Below are 4941 nucleotides of genomic sequence, written 5' to 3'. Positions count from 1 at the left end.
CGCTCCAGGCCCATCTCTTTTCAGAGATTCAGTGATCTCAAGACGGGGGCCCATAAGATGGGTTGGTGGTGAGGTCGGGAGAGGAGAGAAATTTAGGCTAATCCAGAAAGAGGCTGTCAGAGGGGCAGGCCGGCGGGCAGCACACAGGAGGAGGTGAAGCTGCCATGTACCCTCTGCTGGGGGAGGGGGCATATCCTGGTGCAGCCCCTGGGGCGGGGGGAACCTGGTGGGATTGATGGAATTAAGAAAGCAGAGTGTCCTTAACCGGGTATCCCGTTGGCACTCTGACACGAGACTGTACAGCAACCGTAACACCATTGTTAGTGGCAGCAGGAGCTGGAGGGATTCAATGTGGAGCTGCCAGGGGATTAACTGTGCAACACAGACAAGCTCAGCTGGACTCCTAGCAACGCTGAGTGAGACAGAACAAGAAATAGAAAGAGATACATGGCACCGTACCACGGACGTAGCGGGGGCATCAACACACACAAAGCAGCACTACACACACACACACACACACACGTGCACGCACACACAAGGATATATCAGACCCATCGGAATGGGCGTTTCTGGTCTGCACACTGGAGGGTGAGGTGTGGGTGCACGGAAGGGGGCCCGCCTGTGCCGCGGAATTCAGGATGATTGAAGGCTGTGAATTGAATGTTAAGATTAGCTAACTTTCTGCACCCTATGTTCAAAGGAAAAAAAAAAGCCTCTTGGGGGAATATTATCTGCAGGCCCTGACCTCCATCACCCGATCCTTCACCCAATGCTGCCGAGTGCATAGAGAGCTCATTTCACCCTCTGAGTTGGTGATTCAGTAGAGATTTCGACAATCAAAGCTTAATTAACTCCTATTTAATTGAAGTCATCTTTGCCGTCATGGTGTTTGCATGCAGGACAATTCTGTTTGGCCTCTAGTGCTTCATTACAAGGCCCAGTTTCAGACTCAGCTATTAACGGCCCTGGGACAGGGTAGTCAGATGAATCTTCAGGTTGGAGGGGGTTTATGCTTGGCATCAGGGTCTCCCACCGCCGGAAAGATAGACCCCTCGGATGGAAAGATGTTCAAAGATTGCGCAGACAGGGGGATCCCACAGAGCGGGCAGTATTGGGGGCAGTGGCTAGGACTCATTTTGGGGTAAAGATGACAAGCACAAGAAGCAGCCTGCATCACAGCCAGCTGTCTGCCTCTCCTGGGTGGGTAACTGTCACTCAATGGGAAGTGGTTCTTTTTCCTTTTCATCTTCCTAAGCTAAGATAAGCCACTTGGTAAACTTTGCCTTCAGACCAATACTGATTTCAAAACAACGATCCCAGTTGGGAATCAGCCCAGGGTAAGGGAAGGAAGTATTTATGATTCAGGACAAACTCAAGGACTCCAAGTCATCTGCTATGAAGGCAGCACAGCAGTACTTAAAGATGAGCTTGTTGAACAGGCTGGGGCCAAATTAGCCAGGATCTTGGGTTTTTGTTTTTTTTTTTTCTCTAGCAGTGGAGAGCCAAGCTACTGAGCTCTCTTTGAGAGAAGGTCAAAATTAGCCAGTGGGTATCTGGGGAGCATAAGTGACCCCTCTGGTCCCGGCTTCACTCTGCTGTCAGAGACTGCAAACAAGAATTCTGGTTAGGATCAGGGCGGACTGTGTTTCCCCAGAACAGCTGCCACACTGTTTCCATCCTGCGTGCTCCCCTTAGAATCTAACTTTGATACCCCTCCTATCAAGCCTTGAGGTCTCCGGTTCCCCCCTGCATCTGGGCACTCTTCTGACTGTGGCAGGAGTGACACTATATGACTTCCAAGGTGAGGTCATAAAAGGTCATACGATTTCTGCCTGGCTTACTTGGGGTGCTGGCGCCTAGCGCCTAGCCACCATGCTGTGGGGAAGCCCGAGCAGACCGGGGAGGGGCCGTGTCTCCTTGTTCTGCTGATGGCCCTGTGGTCCCGGCCGACAGCCAGCGTGAACGAAATACCAGACCTGTGAGTGAGCAAGCCCTCAGAAGATTCCAGTCCTCCCCTGGGTCCCTGCCAGCCTTGGAGTCTTCCAGCCGAAGACCTTGGAGCAGAGATGAGCCTCCACGCCCTGCCTGAATTCCTGACCCACAGAGTCTGGGAGCCTAACAGAATGGTTCTTGTTTAATGCCACTGAATTTGGAATTGATCTTTGCGCGGGAAGGGATAACAGAAGAGCAGCATAGGAGACATATGAAGAAGACGGACGGTCTCGGTGAAGAATGGGACCCTGAGACCCTGCAGGGGTAGATCTGACTAATTGGAAATGGGCCTTGAAGACGAAGGACTGGCAAGACGGCACGCTGTAGACTGGAATGAGACACTCGGAATGGAAAGCAGAAAAGGTAGAGCTTTCAGCTTCGTACAGGTTGATTGTGAGATGGCTCAAACCTGCATGGGCACACGTGGGTTTGGGAAATGATGTCTTTTGGAGAGTCTTCGGTCTGTGGGTATCTTTAGAGCCCTGGGAGGGAGCAGCCCCCTCAGGAGAGAAACGTCAAAATCCGGAAGAAGGAAGAAAATCCAGGACAGGTCTTCGGGAGGGAGGAAGCACTCACATCCTGGGAGCAGGGGGAAGAGAAGGTGGAAATCAAGACAGAGGGGCCACCAGCATCTGCGGTGCAGAGATGGGTGGGGAGGGCGGGAGCAACAGGGAGAAGCAGGTCTCAGATTTGACAACAGGGAGCACCCGTCTGGCTTCAGGCTGGTTACCATCGTGTCAGATTTAAATCATGAAGGTGGATTTGATTTCTTGTAACCACCACTGTTTCCCTCCATTTGTACACCAGCCTGCACTGGGGTGTCCCATGTGTCATTTTGCACCCTTAGTGGTGTAGTTGTGTGTTTTTGCTCACTGCATTAGACTTTCCCAGTGCGAGGAAGTCCTGTGTTCTGTCCGGGGAGGGATCAAAGGCCCTGAGGTCACGCAGGCAGGGGTGAAGCCAGCATTGGAACCGGCTCTTGCTGACATCCAAGCGCTCCTCTTTCTCCCGCGGACTGGCCTCTCTCCTCTGTTCCAAAATTGCCATCCCCAGCGCATGCGTATCACCCGGAAGGCGGGTATAAATGGGAGTCATGGGTTCTGTGGTGAAATACAGGGACAGAGAAGCTCGCGCTTCTCAGTGCTGGCGAAGGCCGGGGTGGACTTCGGTTCTGGGTGGTGGGTCTTGCGGCCCAGCCTCCTGGCTTGTGGTCTCGCTCTTGCGCTCACTGGCCGCAGGGAGGGGAGCATCACCCGAGTGGCTCACCTCAAGGAGGTGCCGGGAAAGAGATGTAGGTGGTCTGTCCTGCACTGTAACATCACAAACCTTTGGGGCAGGGAGGGGAAGAACCTACAAGAAGCTCAGCCCACACCCCCCACAGGGCCAGCAGGTGGGGGTCTGAGCAGCCAGCCAGCGGCCACCGAGAGAGAATTTCTGACTACTTCTGCTGAGGTAGCAGAGGCCTGGGCACACCCCGACGGGAAGAGGGGGCATGGACTAAAGATTGTGTGTTCTGGGCTTTACATGTGTTTACGTGTATTAACACTTTTTTTATTGTGAAGTAATTCACGTGGTCCCCCTGGAGGGGGGCTGGTCATTCACAGAGTTGTGCAACCATCACCACCATCTGGTTCCAGAACACTTTCATCCCTCCTTGAAGGAACCCCTCATGCATCAACAGTTACCCTCCTTTCCTCACTCCCCCAACCTCTGGCGACTGATTTTCTTTCTGTCTGGTTGGGTTTGTCTGTCCTGGACATTTCCTGTAGATGGGATCATTCAATATGTGGTCATATGCAAAGGGCTTTTTACACTTCACATGATGTTTCTGAGGTTCATCCACATTATGCAATTATCATCACTGTGTAGTTTTTAAAATGACCAAATATTATCCCATTGTGTGGATCACTGTATTTTTTGTTTATCCATTCATGAGTTGATGGACTCTTGGGCTAGTCCCATGTTTTGGCTACTACATAAATAACCCTGCTATGAACATTTGCATACAGGCTTTTGTGCAAACGCCTGCTGTCAGTGTTGTCAGGTATATATCCAGGAGGGGGATTTCTGGGCCATAGTATAACGCCACGCTTCACCGTTCCAGGAACCACTAGACTGTTTTCCAGAGCAGCTGCACCATTAACCTTCCTTCTCCCAACTTCTGAAGCTTCTGATTTCACTAGAGCTTTGTCAACACTTGTTACTGTCTTTTTCTATTAAAACCATCCCGGTGAGTGGGAAATAGTAACTCTCTGTGGTTTTGATTTACACTTCTCTAAGGACTAATGTAATGACTAACAGGCATCTTGTAATATCAGTACCGGCCATTAGTGTATCTCCCTCGAGGAAGTGTCTATTCAGACCTTTTGTGCATTTTTATTTTTTTTATTTTTTTATTTTTTATTTATTTATGATAGTCACAGAGAGAGAGAGAGAGAGGCAGACACAGGCAGAGGGAGAAGCAGGCTCCATGCACCGGGAGCCCGACGTGGGATTCGATCCCGGGTCTCCAGGATCGCGCCCTGGGCCAAAGGCAGGCGCCAAACCGCTGCACCGCCCAGGGATCCCCTTTTGTGCATTTTTAAATCGGGTTAATCGTACTTTTGTTGTTGAATGGTAAGGGTTCTTAAAAACCCGTACTAGATGCGAGTCCCTTATCAGCAAGTCTATTTGCAATTGTTTTCTTCCACACTGGAGGCGTCTACACCTCCTGGACGGTGCCTTTTGAAGCACGGGTGTTTTTAATCTTCATGAAGTCCAATTTGTGTATTTGCACTTTAGTCACTGTGCCTTTTGTGTCACATCTAAGACAGCTTTGGCTAACCCAAGGCTTCGAAGATTTGCTTCTATGTTCTTCTAAGACTTGCATAGTTTTCACTCGTAAAATTAAGTCTTTCATCCATTTTGAGGGTATTTTTGTGTACACCGGGAGGGAGCCATCCAGCTTCC

The 4941-nt window shown here is 50.6% G+C and overlaps 1 long non-coding RNA gene across 1 annotated transcript; it reads left to right on the top strand.

Moving 5' to 3' along the window:
• The first annotated feature begins 1866 nt into the window (after positions 1-1866).
• On the top strand, positions 1867-4234 carry LOC119872317. The gene is made up of 2 exons (XR_005360304.1): positions 1867-2355; positions 4097-4234. It is a non-coding gene; the product is annotated as an uncharacterized LOC119872317 (long non-coding RNA).
• Positions 4235-4941: the final 707 nt, after the last annotated feature.

Source organism: Canis lupus, chromosome 6, assembly GCF_011100685.1.
Source record: "Canis lupus familiaris isolate Mischka breed German Shepherd chromosome 6, alternate assembly UU_Cfam_GSD_1.0, whole genome shotgun sequence".
Lineage (NCBI taxonomy): Eukaryota > Metazoa > Chordata > Mammalia > Carnivora > Canidae > Canis > Canis lupus.
This window is presented reverse-complemented; position numbering and strand designations above follow the sequence as displayed.